This window comes from Hesperophylax consimilis, chromosome 17 (genome assembly GCF_061612785.1).
Source record: "Hesperophylax consimilis isolate HC1 chromosome 17, BYU_Hcon_1.0, whole genome shotgun sequence".
NCBI classification, from domain to species: Eukaryota; Metazoa; Arthropoda; class Insecta; order Trichoptera; family Limnephilidae; genus Hesperophylax; species Hesperophylax consimilis.
In genome coordinates, this window is record NC_142852.1 from 9,438,531 (window position 1) to 9,458,182 (window position 19,652).

General features: G+C 35.3%; 1 pseudogene; it reads right to left on the reverse strand.

Annotated features, from left to right (window-relative positions):
* LOC149415941 (lysosomal alpha-mannosidase-like) overlaps nt 1-12,901 on the reverse strand; it is an 86,008-nt pseudogene extending 73,107 nt beyond the window's left edge.
* Nucleotides 12,902-19,652: the final 6,751 nt, after the last annotated feature.

Sequence of the window (19,652 nt, forward strand, 5' to 3'; positions counted from 1 at the left end):
TACTGTAAATAATTTAAACGAGTCGAAATGAAATGGTGTTTATTGGAACCGGGTGATAGTATGTGTAGGAATGAACAGGGCACGAGGGAATGAAAAGAAAGCTGATTCCACATATATAAACCTGTTTTTGATTAAATTTTTGATATAGTTTGATGACATCTGTTGTTCGTATTCCCAGAACCTCCTCTCCTTCCATTCCTTAAAAAAATAACTTCCATTCATCCTCTTCAAAGATGACATAGGTGTATTATTCTGATCGCAGTATATTGAATCAATTATATACCATTAGTGCCACCTGTGAACGTTAGGTTATATTAATTATGAAAGGTTCTCGCCTCTGCTAGTTATTTGTTGTTAAGTCGCGTCGGCAAGAATAATTCCTGTATTGAATTTGGGCCAATGTATGTTGTCAACAGTTTTTCATATAAAAGGTTAGGTTTCCTTAAAAACGCTCTCTTCCCACTAAAAAATCAAAGGTTTCACCTTCCCCAAAGAAACACAGGAACCGGCCTGTACCTAGTGTATTTTAACTGTAAAAAAAGTGTCTATTCATTGTTAATAAAGTGATTCAGATTATTCTCAAACAACGAAGTTTAATTTTAAAGGACCCTACAATTTATAATAATAGGCACTAAGAGAAATCATTTTTCTCAGAGCCTCCTGTATGGGGATAAAAAATACGCACAGCACCACAAATTTTCTGTTTAGTTTTGACAACCTACAGGTTCCATTATTTAAATTATTATAAAAACAAAATTCTTACTTTCTAGAGGGATCCTTCAACAACGAGCTGACAACGGAATCCAGGATATACTGGACTCCAGCCCGTTGTGTTTGTATGTCACCTGAAAATTAACAAAAGTTGTATTTTTGTAGGTAACTTTACTTCTCCGATTTTATGTCCGGGTTAAATATTCCCCATAGGAAAAACTAAACCCTTCCATATACTTTTCCACAAATGATCATCTAGTCAATCAACATTATGCAAGTGCATTATATAAGCAAAATAAATACAAAACAATACAAGAACAATACGCCAACTCACCAGAGATCAGATGGGAAAATAATTCACCGACTCCAGATATTTTAATATCAGAGGGTTCGGCTCGGTAGAACTTCTAACAGGGCCTATAAATCCTACTGATCCCTCAACATAAATATTTAAAAAATCTTTCGTTATCCTACATGTATTCAAAATGACCGACTTTTGCATCTTTATACATAAATTTTTTGATAGATCTAATACGCCTAAATTTTGAATGAGAGAGCTAGGTATAATGCCAGTAGCCGAAATAACGAATGGTAATAGTTTTATAGTCTGAGAATGCCAAATTCTTTTTATCTCATTTACTTTTATAATTGATGGAACCGGTGAGACTATGCCAGCTTTAAAAAAGATTATAAAATAATGTATTGATACAGATTTTCAGATTATAAACAAAGCTCATTTACCTTTGCGAGGGTCTAACCAAGCGTGTGTAATGGTAAATAAAATTATAACTTGACATACATATTTGAAAAAATATACATCATTAGTTATTCATATATATAGTAGAGCTGGGTCAATCAATCGTTTCACACGACACGGGTCTCTGTGGGCCGTGAGCGGGTCGTGAAAACCTGCTCTTTCAGCTGTAGGCAGACTGATAGAACCTAAGCGCAAGCCAAATACTAAGTTTGGTGATCGCGCTTTCGGAGTATCTGGGCCGAAGACTTGGAATAAACTCCCTCCGGAACTAAGATCCATAACAAGTCCAACGGAATTCAGGTCTAAACTAAAAACTTACCTTTTTAAGCTGTCGTACACTTAAATTAAATATACCATTCCTAAGAGAAAGTCCAGTTATATTCAATTTTCCAATTATGTCCTAAATCCTGTATCTAAATTTCGCTAATAAACAATTAGTTCATGTTAATTAAGTGTTAATCTCAAGTGACCTACCAGGTAAGTATTGTACTATATATTATCACCATAAATAGTTAAGTTATAACATAGATCACAGTAGAAATGTATTCAGCGGCGTAGCTACCTAGGGGCTACGCGGGGCAGTGCCCCGGGGCCCTCAAGCTCAGGGGGCCCTCGAATCCTTCCCAGAAATCTCGATCGAACTGAACTTTTGGAAATTTCTACCATTTTCAAAATAAATATGACAGGTTGCAACTTGCAACTCCACTTTAATCATGACAACTCAGTTTAGAGAAATTCAAATGTTATGCCTAGGGAACTCCCCTTAATTCTTTCTGTAGGTTGGCAGTGTTGTCAATTTGACGGATAGTGATATGTGCGTCATTTCCCAACGACACTTGTAGCGTATTAAAATATGGATAAAATAAAGAAACCCAGTGGTGCATTTAAACGCAAACAACGCCAAGAAAGAGAAGATAGTGAATAAAAATTGCCCAAAATTGACAAGTTTTTTAGTCAGCCTTCTGCATTCGACAATTATTGCAGTTGGAGATGCCTCCGCCGCCGATCATGTGAACGTGGATGATGTTTGCATGACACACATAAGAGCAGAGGGTTTGGAGGAATCACAGACCTCTACATTTTTCGAAAATGTATACGACAAATCTTATGACTTGGGAAACTTCACAAACAAAATATTAAGTGATGACGAAAAACGTCAAATACTTGATATGGGGCCTTTACAGCCTTCAGGACCTTTTTCAACAGACATCAACCAGAACAATAGGTATTTTTCAAGATTGTACTACTTTTCGTGTTCTAAATATGGGCCAGTTAATCGTTTTTGGTTGTGTTATTCCAAAATACTAGACGCTGCCTATTGTCAACACTGCTGGTTATTTGCTTCACAAAGGAATATATTTTTTAATTTTTTTATATTTACTCCACACAGGAGGCATTTTTTTATTTTTTTTATTACAAGATAATACATTACAAAATGATAACAAATTAATAATGTATTATTCCCAATGAGTTTATAAAACTCATTTCGGGAAAGACAACATTAGAAAGGACAAGGCAAATAAATAAAATACATTAAAATAAATACATTAAAATAAATAAACGCAGGTGTTATTATGGAGTACCAGAGAAAGATTGTATTAGTCATTAATGAAACTGCTAAGGAAATATCTTTTAAGAGCTTTCGTCAATGTTTTTTTGTTAGTTGCCGGAAGTTTTAAATTACTAGGTAATGCGTTATATTGTTTGTGTGCAATGTATTGTAAGGAGTTAATTCCAAATTTGGTCGTGTAAGTAGATGATGATAAATGTATTTGATTTTGTGATCGTGTTTTGTGCTGGTGTATGTCAGAATTAAAGACTGGTTTAGTGTTGGTGTGTGAGGAGTGTTGAATTATTTGTAGAATGGCAGTTGTGATGTTATACTTTGGCAGGACTGTAAAAGGAAGTATTTGTGTCTGTGAGTATATATCTTTGACATGTGTATCCCATGGCAGATTATATATATTACGTATGGCTCTATTTTGAATTACTTGTATTTCGGAACTTTTTTTTTTGGTAATGGTTCCCCAGATACTAACTAGATAACTCAGGTGGGAGTGGATCATAGCATAATATGTTGCACGCAGTAAAGATGTGGGGAGCACACCTTGGAGTCGATAAAGTACACCGGTTATCGGGGAAATTTTGGATTTTACATTCTCAACATGGGAGTTCCACGAGAGGTTAGAGTCTATGAGTAACCCCAAATATTTCGTTACTTGAACATGTTGTAGCTTTTCATTTCCAAGAATGATATTCATACCCATGTTATCTTTTTTTCCGAAAGTAAGGTAATGGGTTTTTTTAACATTGAGGCTTAATTTGTTTAATCGAAGCCATTTAGCCAGCTTTGCGAGATATTTATTCATTAAAGCTTCAAGTTCCTTCAGATTTTTACAATGGTAGTAAATCACAGTATCATCAGCGTAAAGTTGAAGTTTTCCCGAGATGCCACATTTAGTTATATCATTGATGTATAGTAAGAAAAGTAGAGGTCCAAGAATCGAGCCCTGTGGCACTCCACATGTGATTTTTCCAACGTCGCTTAGGTTCCCTCCGTTATCGACAAGGCAAAATCTATCAGCTAGGTAACTTCGGAGCAAATTTAAAGATTTCCCGACTATTCCCAAATGTTCCATTTTTTGTAGAAGTATTTCATGATCTACCGTATCAAAGGCTTTTTTCAGATCTATAAATATAGATGCCACATATTCGCCCTGGTCTATGTACTGCTGAATGTTAGAAATGAAATCGAAGGTGGCACATTGGGTATTGGAGTTTTTCCGAAAGCCATATTGCTGTGGTGTTAGGATATCGTTGCTAGAGATGTATTTTATCAGTTTATCTTTGATAATTGACTCGAACACCTTTGAAAATACCGATAAAATCGATATTGGACGATAGTTAGAAATACACTTCTTGCAGTCTTCTTTAAAAATTGGTATAATTTTTGCTAGCTTTAACTGGTTTGGAAATATTCCCGAGCCTATGGAGAAGTTGATAAGTTGGGTTAGGTGCCCCGCTAGTTATCATTGAAGAAAATAATTTCCCTCAGGGCCTATGTCATCTTTGGGGATGCTGTGTGGAGGGTCTTTTTGTGGAGAGGAAGGAGTGAACATGGGTCTTGAAGAGTCCCATGTTGTAGGAGGGAGGAAACACAGAGGCCGGCAGTTCGTTCCACAGCCGAGCTGTTGAACTTAAGAACGAATCGTAGAAGCGACCCGTTTATTTAATATTTGGTGTACGGGAATTCGAGATTGGAAGCATTTATCAGAAAGAATTAAACAACACAGTTGTTCGAGTGGCCATTCGGAAGCATGTGCTGTGTATGAATTTTGGGAAAAAAACGATACTAATACTATCGACAAGGAACTTAAAAATGAAATTCGCAAAGAAGCATCATTTTGGAAAATGGTTCTTCAAAGGTTATGCGATATCATACTTACCCTGGCAAAGAGTTCTTTGGCTTTGAGAGGACATCAAGAAGACTTAAGTCAGGAAGGATACCACGGAAATTTTCTGTCCTTTGTAGAGCTTTGGATATGCCCAAAGGTAATAATAATAATTTCTAAGTTTTTTATTGTTTTATTTTGTTTATATTAACTGTCTAACTTGACTTGACTTTTTTGAAATTGTGTTTTTTTATGTTTTTAGGATCTACAAGATATCTGAGTGCAACAATTCAAAATGAAATGATTGAGAGCTTGGGGACCAAACTCGAAACCCATCTACTAGAACAAATTAGAGCGTCACCGTTTTTTGCCATCATAATGGATACGACACAGGACATATCGAAGGTAGATCAGCTAAGCATTGTTGTGAGGTATGCAGTAATAACCAGATCGGAAAATGGACAGCCAATTGATATAGAAGTAAAAGAAGTGTTTCTAGGCTATGATGTGCCAGTGTGATGAGACTGTTCACCAATTATATACGGAAATAATGAGCAAATATGTAGTGCTCAAATGCGACCTAACGGAAGTATTTACAGTAATGTTATTATTCTTTACAATTCCTGTCACTTCTGCAGCAGCTGAAAGGTCATTTAGCAAATTAAAAATAATAAAAATTATTTAAGAAATAAGATGGGCCAAACTCAACTCCGACATTTACCGCTAATAGCAATTGAAAACAAACGAAGTCATTGATACTTTTGCGAAAACTAAAGCTAGGAAAAAATTGTAAATATAAAGGTTATTTAGTCAGTTGGTAGGCCCGACCTTTATATAATAAACCCTTGAATCTTCTCTATTTCGTTTTATTAGCCAAACCTACACAAAGTATTAATTGTAATTTATGTTGTTACTGTTTAATATTTTTATTACCTGCCCTGCAGTCTGCAGTGCACAAAAAAGAGCTTAAGTAGCTTAGCATTTTTAAAGTGTTTGTATATTTCATATTTTTATTTGATAAAACCTAATCAGTTTACATAGCAGTGGGGCCCCATTTTTTAATTTGCCCCAGGGCCCTTGGTTACCTAGCTACGCCACTGAATGTATTTTATGTTTGTACAGCGCCCTTGAGGTGATCTTGCACAAAAACGACGCTATACAAGTCATCCAATTATTATTATTATTATTTGAGCTTACCATATCAGGTAATACGCGACCCGAAACCCGATTACTCGTCACTGGCTACTTTCATTTTAATTTTACGTTGGTAGGTAATATATTCACAGCATGAATTTATATTTTTTTATCAAACCTGTTACCTATTAACCTTACGGTCATCGGGAACTGGTTCCAAAAGTAACTGGAAGAAAAGGCGGTTCTTTGTTGTTCGATAATTGGAAACTGGAACCAGAGGAATATCTTATATTAGATTTCAGGAATCTACTTTCATCTCTATTACAGGCAAATTTTGTAATTCGAAGGGTACTTACACCTGGGTGCTAACAATCTATGGGCGCTCGCCTCGCCACTTCAACACCCATTACCCGGATCAAGAGATTAGGTCGCGAGAATGGGTCGCGAGACCCGGGTGCTGACAAAAAACAATAACCCTCTCTCCATTTGGAAGATCGTGAGCGGGTTTCATTGAGTGGGTCATTCACAATTGATCCAGGACTAATATAAAGTGAAGTAAAAGAAGAAAAAAAAACGAATTTAATAATATAAAGTCAATGCGTAAATATAAAAATTATTTTTTCTTTGTTTGTCCCGTATGCATTACTCTATCATTTATCCGATTTCGCTGTTTGTTCTTATTAGTGCCATGAGTGTTTAGAGATTGGTTAAATTGGTAGAATTAGTCGGGGACGATCGAGAAAGACTCGCATTATCTCAACACTGGAATTAGATACGGAGTCGAATTACAGTCGACATAATGTAGTTTTTTTAACAGCAGCAACGTGTATTTAATGATACTACTGTTATAAAGACTGTTATCGCGTGAATTTATTAATAATTCTATGAAAGTGATGTTTTTTAATAACATAAATTTTTAATGTACGTGTAGGTAAATATCAATCATAAAAATCAACATTTATTGCGCTGACAATGAACTAAAAATCTCATTATTATTGTTGTTATTCTCTAGGGATTCTAATAATATTTGTTTTATTTTATAAACGAGATTAATTTATAAGCGAGGTGACAGTTTTCTTGTCGATATCCTAAACAAAAGGCAATTTCGCATTCTCTCAATATTTTGATGTTTCGAGCGTAAAAATATGATTGTTTTTTTTTTGATTTTTGAAATCAAAATATTCCAATTTATAAATATGAAATTGTATTTCAAATACAATTATCTTAAATGTAATATTATCTACTTTCTTAAATGGTATTTGTTTCAACGACATCTTCGAAAAGAAGAAATATAAAGCACATTCAAAATACCTTGGAAATATTTCAAAATTCGATGATAAATTTCAAATTATACAACAGATCAACAACCATCTTTGGCTGTGTAATTTTGAATGAAAAAGTTTTATGTTATTTTCAATATTAATAATGTTTTCACGTACATCCTCATTGACCATTTGAATTGAATTTTCACCCCCGTTTTTTTAGTAAGACCGTAGGAATCTGATGTTATTATCCTAACGAATGTACAGTTTAGCACTGTTGCAAATGGAAGTGGCGCCATCTGTTATTTTCAAAAAGAACCATTGAAGTTTTAAAACCGTGTTTTATCTGCTAGTATGAATTATACTGCGCAAGCCTGGTTTCAAACTCGCATCTTCTATGAAGGCTGTATTATTTTGTCCGCCTGCAGAGGTAAGCATGTCATGCTAGAGTAATAAATGTGTGCCACTTACTGCCATAGTAGTATTGGTCCACTGTTTTCAGCCAACCGACATCATCATGTGTGTGGGCAACAATGTGAACGTTGGTCACTCCCTTTTTGATGGGGTGACAGGCCTGAAACATAAAAAATACCATCATTATTACCTGCAACAGTTGGATTTAGGAGTCACCTCCAGGCTGGAACCCCAAAATACCTTATTCTCAACTGCTCCCCGTTGTCTGGAGCCAGTGAAACCATGCCATCTCTAATTGGGGGATGTTGGAATGATAAAAAAAGAAAACTTTTATTATGAAGCAGACACCTTCAGTATCACAAAATACCTCAATTGGCGATGCAATAGTCTTACTGGCTCCAGATGGTTGGGAATATTTGAGGTTAGGACTATGTATGGCTCTGTAGTAAGCATTCAAAAAGAAGAAGAAGATGTTTAGAAAGCGATATACGTAAATACGAATGTTGGAGGGAGCGCGCTAATATTAAACACTATAAGAATTTCAAATATTTAATAAAACACAACTCGTTTAAAATATAACAAAAATCTTTCGAATTTGACGAATGTCTAAAGTAGCATTTAAAGAAACACAATATTTTTCTATGCTTGTAACATATTGAATAACAGAAGAAAATGTGTTTTTAATAATTTTCGTAGCTTACTTTGTGATTTTTTTCTATCGAGGGTATTTCGTATGATTACCATTTCAGGTATGATTTGAAATTTTCACAGCCAAAAGTATAATTGTGATTTGTTTTGGGGTATTATGCCGTGTTACGCTATCTCCTTCTTTAGCCAACGATTTGGACAGTATTGTTTTGTCCATCATCAGATCGGTTCCATGATAACCCAACACAGCGACAATTCAAACACACTTTTAAAAAGTGATATAAAGTAATCTAACCTAATACCTAACCTACTTAATACAGTTAATAAAGTTTTTGTTTCATCACTTTCCATGACTTTATATAACTTTTTAAAGATGTGATGAATTATAATTTTGATGATTTATCCGGTCGCCCATCAGATCATATGTGGACAGATGTGTGCCCTGATGATTGACACTGCAATGCTGTCCGAAACGTTGGCTAAAGAAGGAGGTAGCGCAACACGGCATAATAACTCAAAAACAAATCACTAAAATTACAATTTCAGTTCTTCAAATGCATAGATATTATTTTTCAATGATAACATACATTTTTTGTAGGAACTCAAAAATTTAAAGAGTTCAATTGTTTGCAATTTGGAAGGCGGGTACGGGTACCGCCGCCCCGGGAACCATTTATTGGATAACCAACACCCCTGCCATAGGTCAACCCACGTGATGACTTTGCATGGGTGCCCGGGTTTATGGGGTGAGGTTTGTCTAGTTCTTTTCGGCTGATGCAGTTGCTCACCTATTGCGTGGCGGGCCAGATCAGGAGAGACTGGTTGAGGGACACCTTTTGACTTCTCCATCCGGACTCTCTCGACCCACCTCCTTTTCTTACTTTCCCTAAAATACTCTCCACCCAGTATCCCCAAAGATGACATAGGCTCTGAAGTTTTTTACCTCAAGGCTTCCTGTGCGGAGCTAATGTTAAAAAAAAAAACAGAAAAATTCTCTCGAAGAAATCTTGAAAAGTTAAAACGATACTGAACAATTATAAAAAAAAAATCCTCCGTGATTAGATTAAAAATAAATTGTGTATATAACTAAACCGTGCAATTTTATAACATTATTTGATTACTTATTATAATTGACATCTCCTTGCATTGGACATTAAACTTTATTTAATCTATTAATGTTTTACGATTGACATTGCCTTGCACGGGACATAAATAAAAATTGTTTAAACTAACATTCGTCTACAATATTTCGAAGTACAGGGTTTTCCAATAAGATGTGTTATTTTGAATAGCCCGCTATTTCGGTAGAAGTTACTTTTGAAGCTGTCATTTTTTAACATTTGACAAGTAAAAACTACGCCATTAATAAAAATGGAACGATACACGCTTCAACAGCGCATTGAAATTATCAAAATTCACTTGAGTGAATCAAATGCAAATCATCTTGAGTGATGAGGCCCAATTCTACCTCGGTGGCTTTGTCAACAAGCAAAATTGTCGCATCTGGGGCTCGGAAAACCAAAGAGTTATTGTTGAAAAGCTTCTCTATCCTCAACGTGTGACTGTTTGGTGCGGTTTATGGTCCGGCGGAGTCATTGGACCTTACTTTTTCGAAAATGTGGCTGGAGCAACAGTTACGGTAAATGGATCGCTATCGAGAGATTATTAATGATTTTTTATGGCTGGAATTGGATGGTATTGATTTGGACAACATTTATTTTTTACAAATACGGCGCTACGTGCCACACATGCAACGAAACCATTGATTTTTTACGATTGAATATCAAAATAACACCTCTTATTGCAAAACCCTGTAGAATTAATTTCTAATCTTTAAAATGGTACGATTATAATATTGTTGGTTGATCCCTCGACAGTTGATCCCTCTACCAGTTGATCCCTCAGATCTCCATTGGTAAAGTAAGTAAGCAGAAAGGATATACGGCCGTACAAAAGTTGATACACTTTTATCTGTAGGCGTCGTGAGTAAAATATCGACCAAAAAAATATATTCAAAAAATTAACGGTCACAACTAGGAAAAAAAAATTCTTGTTCTGTTTCATGTTTCTTTTAGAATTATTAGTATTATCTTCTTATTCAATGTAATTTATTTTGACTTTCACGTACATTTTTCTACAAGTCATGAGATACTAAATATGAAATTATACATAGTTAATGTATAACGTCCTTAAGAGGAAGCTACAAGCCAAAAATGTGTACATTCTTGGTATACCTTATATCCTAGGTAATAGACATTAAAATCGCTTGACAAACGGAGTCTAGAAACGTTCGATTTCAAGAAAAAACTTGTTTTTATTTATTTTGTAAATAATTTTATAAGAAAGAAAAAATTTTAACCAAGTGAAACTGTCACAGATAATCTTAGCTATAATACTGTATTTTTTAAAGTTGTTTTTTACGCGTTCATACATTTCTATTGAAATAATATTTTTATTAGTAGTTTGCATTTATATTTTTCATTGAGTATTTTTTTAATTTTATTTGTATTCTACTCAAGAGAAGCGATAGGAAAATCTTCAATTTATCTAAAGCATATTTTTTGGTATTCATAATGTACACCAATTCGTCATATCAATATAGTGATTTGGCATTAAGCTTTGCCTTAAAAAGTCTTGGTAATTACGTCAGGAATGAAGTACGAGGACTGTACATAGTGAGGTTGTAGGATTTTTAGTCCATACCTAAAAAGGTTGAGAAACAATGGTAACAGCACTTCATTATGGACTATGTATTTAAAAAAAAATATTTGCATATATATTTTACATTAACTCAGAGCCTATGTCATAATTGGGAATGCTACGTGGGGGGTCTTTTTGATGAGAGGAGGGGGTGAACGTGCGTTGAACTTGAAGAGACCCACGTTGTAGGAGGGATGAAACACAGAGGCCGGCAAATCGCTCAATCACAGCGGAGCTGTTGAACTGTTGCTCTGATTTTTCTCATGACAAATGTCAACCGACATCTACAGGGTTTTCCAATAAGAGGTGTTATTTTGAATAGCCCGCTATTTCCGTAGATGTTAATTTTAAAGCTGTCATTTTTTAACATTTGACAATTAAAAACTACGTCATTCATAAAAATGGAACGATACACGCTTCAACAACGCATTGAAATAATTAAAATTCACTTGAGTGAATCAAATGCAAATCATCTTTAGTGATGAGGCCCATTTCCACCTCAGTGGCTTCGTCAACAAGCAAAATTGTCGCATCTGGGGCTCGGAAAACCCAAGAGTTATTGTTGAAAAGCCTCTCTATCCTCAACGTGTGACTGTTTGGTGCGGTTTATGATCCGGCGGAGTCATTGGACCTTACTTTTTCGAAAATCAGGCTGGAGCAACAGTTACGGTAAATGGATCGCTGTCGAGAGATAATTTTTTTTATAGCCGGAATTGGATGGTATTGATCTGGACAACGTTTACTTTGAACAAGACGGCGCTACGTGCGACACAAGCAACGAAACCATTGATCTTTTACGATTGAATATCAAAATAACCCTCTTATTGGAAAACCCTGTATTTAATGTCCAGTATCCTTCCAATCACAGTCCTTCCCAAACATGAAATCACGACTACCATCCTACAAATTACCCAACAATCAACCCATACTAACATCAAGCTACTTTACAATCAATACATCCACAACCACAATACTAGGAATAACAATAAAATCCGCACTACGAAATATGGAATAAAATCTCTTAACTATATTGCCTACACACTCTATAACTCTCTTCCAGATTTGTATAAAAACAGCCATCATAATCCAAAAATTCAAAGTAAGGCTTTAAAAGAATATTTTTTAAATACAAATAAAAAACGAAAATACGTAATTCTGGTCGTGTTGTACTTTGTTTTTGTTTCTTTCTCTCTCCTTTCCTATCCCCTGTATTTGTAATCGAGCATAATCTATTTTTACCAATGTATTAGTGGGTAAGTACCTTCTTGTAAATTCCTACCTTGGCTTTGTGCTTATGTGTATATCCCTGTCTGTTTTCTTTTTTGTTTCTTCTCATTTGTTCTATTTAACCTCCCTTTTTCTATTTGTGTACTGTTTCGTATGTAAAACATATAATTTTGATATCAAAATATCCAATGTACAATGGTACCTATTAACTCCCACTTATATATTGTAAGTTCCTCTCGTCCTACAATGAGTTTTGTAACTAATCAAGATTGCTCTAGCAATAAATAAGAAAATAATAAAAATGTGTTTTTCTAGTTCCTCGAAACATCGTCCATTTTGTTACCGGTAGAACTAGGACATCATACCAACCTGATGCCTGTGCTCTAAATAATGCGATCCGTTTGTCAAGATAGAGGGATCTATCAAACGGACAGCCCGTTTCAAGGGTTTTTCAGGTATTTTGGAGCTTCAGACCAGAGCTGGCTGCCAAATTCAACATTCAATATCAAAAATAAACATGAGAATGATGAAGAACTTACATCATATCCACAGGTAGCTTTGAAACCTGCTTTTTGCGAGTTTTCCTTCGTTGGTTTGGCTACAGCTATCTGGGTAATTGCCAGCGTTACTAGCCAGAATGTTAGTAGCAGCCGCATGATCAGTCAGTCAGTTGTCAGTCTGTCAGCTGTCAGTCTGTCGTTTGTCAACTGTCACTTGTAGGACTGAAACAAAACAATATATTAAATGTGAAGTTGCTTCGTTTAGCTTTGGTGTTTTTCAGTTAAATATTATTTAGAAAAAATTCTATCTGAATTGCCTTTTTTTCCACTTTCCAGCATCCGATGGAGCTGAAACTCGGCGGATAGAGTCGTTGTCTATGACAATGCAATCTATCAACTTTGTGGCAATCACGCACAAACACGCAGACATGAAATTGGTTGACGTTACAGCAGTTAAGAGGAAGCAACAAGCCAAAAATGTGTAGGTATATTCTTGGTATACCTTATATTGTATGTAATAGGCATTCAAATCGCTTAAAAAACTCAGTCTAGAAACGTTCGATTTCAAGCAAAAAACTGTTTTTTATTTATTTTGTAAATAATTTTATAAGAAGGCAAAAAATTTAATCAATGAAACTGTAACAGTTTTAATTTTTTTAGATTTTTTTTATTTTTTATTAGTGTTAACTTATATTTTTTATTGAGTAATTTGTTTTTTTTTATTTGTAATCTACTCAAGTAAAACGATAGGAAAAACTTTCAATTTATCTAAAGCATATATTTTGGTGTTCACAATGTACACAAATTCGTTATAAAGATTAATCTAAATATTGATTTAGGATTAAGCTTCGCCTTACAGAAATAAATTTTGGTCCTACCCGATCGGCATCTGGCAATGTCGGTAGAGCGGTTGACTTAGCTCCCTGCGAATTAATTGTATCATTGTAAAAACAAATTATTTTTCAGGGTTGATTTTTTAAATAATTTGATTATCTTTGTAGTTGCCGGTTTGACAAATTCCGGCGTGCGCAAGTAAATTTGATTAATTGCTAATTAGTTTGTGATATTTATTGTAAATAATAGAGCGATAATAATTAACTCGTTTTATAATGGAAAATAATTAAACATTACTTGAAATAGATTTAGCCGTGTTTTGTGACGAGATCTGAATAGTTAGGTGCTTTATACTTTCATAAATTCCTCTTCCTCATCTCCTTTTCCTCTCCACTACCTTCAGTCTCACAACATATCCCAATTTCTTCCAACTGATGCCGTATCAGTTGGAAGAATTGTAACGGTCAGTATTTCTCTGCGCGTAAATTTCACGCAAAGAATTGCAAGACTTTCGGATAGTTGAACGAGCCAATATTTCATTTTTATTCTACGCTTCAATAAGTTATATATTACGATCTCCTATTGGGATATGTTGTGAGGATCATTTTTTGAGGGTCTTTCCAAGGAAAGGAGATGAACCCGGAACATAGCGAACCACTTTGGGTGATCTATGCTAGAGGTGTTGGTTATCCAATAAATGGTTCTCGGGGCGACGGTACCAAAACCCACCTCCAAAGTTGAAATCTTGCATCTCTTTCTTCGTTCATCTCATAATCCATATTAAAAATCTACAAAAATCAACACTCCTGGCACTAATAAGAAAAAACCTTGAAATTTTCAGCGATATAGGTCGACTACTGTTCGAGTTTTGCGAGTACAAACAATGCAGACAGAATTTTCATACTGAAGACTAGCTGATGTGGACCCGGCGTTACTGGGGGGTTATCCTTAAGAGATAGACATATACCAGCTTTAACTTTTCTGTAGACCGTTTTAAGATGTACAATTCCGTAGTAAATTATTTTGATGTATCTCATAAGCTTTAGCCAGCATTAGCAATGTAGTGCCCACAAAAATTTTATACGACTTGATTACAATACCTCGACTTTTCTCAGCTTTTTTATAAATAAACCATGCATGTATTATATACATAAACTTTTCGGAAGTAATTTACTAAATGATAGTGAAAACTCTATCAAAATCCGTTGCGTAGTTTAGAAGAACTAAACGCACAAGTGAGTTATCCTTATACCGTAGTGGACTTTTCTGTGGGCCTTTTTAAGATATACAGGGTTTTCCAATAAGAGGTGTTATTTTGATATTCAATCGTAAAACATAAATGGTTTCGTTGCTTGTGTGACACGTAGCGTCGTCTTGTTGAAAGTAAACGTTGTCCAAATCAATACTATCCATTGACATATGAATATTAGTAGACCTGCCCTTAGTGATTAAAAGCGTATTATCCCCACTCCCCATACCGGTTCCATTGGAGCCGGCTGTGTTCGCGTATGGCCTCAAGTGAAATTTGAAAACGTGACGTCATCATTCTTGTGCGAACTATGGTCGAGGCATCATCGGTTCATTTTACGAAATAACACGGCAAAATGTTGACCTAATGCTATGAAAACTTGTAAAAATAGATGTGAAAAAGAGAATAAACCCAATTGTCGTATTACATTCCATATATAAGCATTATTTTATTTTATTTTAAGCATATTCACATTGTATAATATGGATCAGTTGTAGAAACATGTCTGGACGCGAAACACAAAGCTGGTTGGTTGCTGGGAAGTAAATTATGAACATTTATAAAAGTTTCTTAACTAAATACTTAAACGAAATATTCGACTCTGAAAATACAACCGAATTTTTTTGCCAAATTTGGACTTCGCAAATTTGTTCATAACGTGGCGAGTAATTTGCGCTCCCATGTAAAAATGTCTATTCATTCAAAAGCAGATTTTACTTTTAAGAAGTAAATGGTGATATTATAATGCGAGATGCCTATTTACTGTCAGATTGATTTATTGACGAATCACAGTCAGCTTCACCCCCTTCGTTCTTCAACAGTTGATTTTACCCCTCGCCATTATCTTCTCGTCTATTAATTCCTATGTCTGTGATACTATCCAATTCTGGCCATAAAAAAATCATTAATCATCTCTCGATAGCGCAATCCATTCACCGTAACTGTTGCTCCAACCTCATTTTCGTAAAAGTAAGGTCCAATGACTCCGCCGGACCATAAACCGCACCAAACAGTAACACGTTGAGGATAAAGAGGCTTTTCAACAATAACTCTTGGGTTTTCCGAGCCCCAGATGCGACAATTTTGCTTGTTGACGAAGCCACCGAGGTGCAAATGGGCCTCATCACTCAAGATGATTTGCATTTGATTCACTCAAGTGAATTTTAATAATTTCAATGCGTTTTTGAAGCGTGTATCGTTCCATTTTTATCAATGGCGTAGTTTCTACTTGTCAAATGTCAAAAAAATGACAGCTTCAATAGTAACATCTATCGAAATAGCGGGCTATTCAAAATAACACCTCTTATTGGAAAACCCTGTTCAATTCCCTGGTACATTATTTTGATGTATCTTAGCCAACTTTAGCAATGTAGTTCCGAAAATATATTTTTACGACTTGATTATAAAAGATTGACTTTTCTCTACTTTCTATAAATATAATAGGGGAAGGGAGGGTAAGATGGAAGGAGCGGGCAAGATGGAAGCTATCAACCTATCGCAAACCACGCGACAAAGTGCCCGCGTCTCTATGCACACAGATATAAGCGCCCATGTTGTATTTATGTCCGGTGACTCGGTTCGGCTCGCGCCACCAAGCGACTTACACGCGTGTTTTGTATTTTCGCGACGAATTATTACAAAATCAGTTGACTTTAAAAGTGTGATTACTCATACAAAGTAAGTAATACTACCATTTTGTTTTTATAAACACTAACTATAAGGGATAGATTGTATGAATTGATATTTAAAGAGGAAAAAAATTAAAGGATTTTCTAAGATATTGATATTATTATTGGCAGTTAGCTTATGGGCAAGATGGAAAATTGCATTTTAGGGCAAGATGGAATAGTTTCCATTTTGCCCGCGTGCAATTATTTTGATTTCTGTTTTAATTTTTTTCAACTAATTGAGAATGATTCTCTTTATATATAGTGTTCAAGTATATTAGAAAGAGCAACATAGGATCTTGGATCTTGACTTGTCAGATAGCGATGGACGAAGCTGTAACTACTACAATACGCGCAGCTTCATAGAAATATGGAATTGCGATCGGAACTTACACCGCTATATCAAAAAAGGTATCGCGTCCAAAAACCTACGTAGATTTCCAACTGTTTTTTCGAAAGAACTTGGTAGAAAAATTTGTGACCTTGCCATTGAACGGGACACCCTTTTTTACGGCTTAAAAAAAGAAAGTCTACAGCAATTTGCTTATGAGGTGGCGGTACAAAACAAATACCGCATCCATTTACATGTGAGAAGGCTGGGGGATCATGGCTTAACGAATTTATGAAAAGGCAACACTAACTAACTTACAGGACACCGGAACCCACAGCTTTAGATCGTTGTTCTGCTTTTAATCGCACGCAGGTGACATCTATAATATGGATGAGACTGGTGTTAAGACTAGTGCCTCTAAACCTCCTCGAGTAATTTCTACAAAAGGCAAAACACAAGTAGGCGTTGTAGCAACAGCAGAAAAAGGGCTACTTACCACAATGAATTGTGCTTGCAGTGCAACTGGTCGCTTCATTCCACCTTTCTTTATATTTGGACACAAGAAGAGAATGAATAAACGTCTTTTGGATGGAGCTCTCAATGGCTCTCAAGCTTGGTGTTCTGATTCGGGCTGGATAACTAATGACACCTTTAACAACTGGCTTCAAATACTTATTGAGAAAACAAGACCAACAGCAGATGGACCTGTTTAATTAATTTCAGATAATCATGTTACTCATCAAAACCAAGAAACTTTAAATTTTGCTCGAGAAAAACATATAATCATGGTCAGTATTCCCCCCCACACAAGCCACAAGCTGCAACCATTGGACGTCTCGGTTTACCGTTCATTCAAAGTGGCTTTTGAGCAAGCCCTGACACTTTTCAAAATAATCATCCTGGAAGAAGAGTAAATCAATTTGATATAGCTAGGCTAGTATGCATCGCCTATGAAAAAAGTGCTACTGTGCAAAATGCCACTAGTGGGTTCAGAAAGGCTGGCATCTTCCCATATAATAGACATTTGTTTACAGATTTAGACTTTGCACCGGCCACTGTTTATGAAAACGCTCCAGTAATTGAAGGCGAACAAAATTCCATTGTGACTGATGAGGGAAACAAAAATTCCGACACAAATGATTCAGCAATTGAAAGCCAATCTCACGTCAATGTCAATATTGCAGACAATATTACCAATGAAACATCTACTTTCCGTGATGGTTATGAAAAAATACAGGATGAAGAAGTGCAACTTAATTTTGATAATACACAGAATACGATGTCAGAAGAAACGAGTTCAGGTGTTATTGATAAGAGTTTGGAACAACCATCCACCTCGTACTTAGTTTCTCCAATTAAAATACGTATATCACCAAAAGTTACTCCTACAATAAAGAAACGAAAATTGAGATGTCAAAAATCAGAAATCCTAACTAGTTCTCCATTCAAAGAAACTATTGAAAAAAATACGGAGCTGAAAGCGAAACCAAAATTAGTCCTTAATCCGGTCATCAATGGCAAGAAAAACAAAGGAAAGGGCAAAGGAAAGGGTAAGGGAAAGGAAAAAAGGACAGGAAAAGATGATAACATACTACAACATCCGGAGCAGTCAACACAAGACGATGTGTTGTGTGTATTATGTGGAGAAGCATATTTGGAACCGCCCACAGAGGACTGGGTGCAGTGTCCAGAGTGTTGTGGTTAGGCACATGAACTATGTTCAGACATAGAAAACGGTTGTCTTTTATGTGTCAATTGTAAAATGCAAGGATATCCTATTTATTCCATCTTGCCCTTATAAGTATTCCATCCTGCCCTCAGGGTTAGGGCAAGATGGAATTATTCCTGTTTTTCTTTTATGAGTCTTAACAGATTTTATACTAAGTTTTAATTATTTTTAATAACGCAATTTTATAAGCATGTAAGATCTCTATGAAGACTTATTAAAATAAAGGATTAATATTATGTTGTTCTAATTTTTTTTACATCTTAAAGTTAAGCCTTCCATCCTGCCCTCCCTTCCCCTATACTATCCGCGTATGTCTGTTTGTGCGCTTAATTCTTCTAAACTAAGCAACAGAGTTTGATAGGGGTTTCACAATCATTTAAAGAAATTCTTCAGGAAGGTTTATATGTATATTATACCTATTTATTGAAAGTAGAGAAAATTCGATCAACGCCGGGTAAAAGTGAGCTAGTTTTTAATATAAAATAAAAACGTATAGTCTGGTGATTAAAGTTTGGGTTGTGTTTCGCTTGTCTGAATTTCAAAAGATTATATTTGTAAATTGATAATTTTCCTAGCACATACATCAGTTTCAATTTTCAAAATATCACACAAGTACGCACAAGGAAATTAATTAAAAATCCACTTACGGAAATAGTTTTATAATTTTCTTGCACAACTTATTGCGCTGGATACAAATTTCATACTAAACTGACTGAATTCAAATTTCTAACTTCAAACGTTCGAACATCATTGAAGATACAATAATTTCAAATTGCACTGAATTAGTAGATATCTAGAACGTAGTGGCAGATCTATATTTTGCGCAAGAAGTGTACATCCTTAGTGGTTGATGGGTAAGGCTCTCAACTAGCGAGTTGGAGGTCGCGGGTTACAAGTAAATTTTATATGATAAATTTGTGTTATTTCACGAATTACTCATATCTAAATAGTATAAAATAAACTCGCTATCCGCGTCTGTCTGTTTGTGAGCTTAGTTCTTCTAAACTACGCAGCAGATTAAGATAGGGTTTTCACAATCACAAATCTATTAAGAACTCCAGCATTTAGAGATGGCCGCCGTAATTTGCAATCATTAT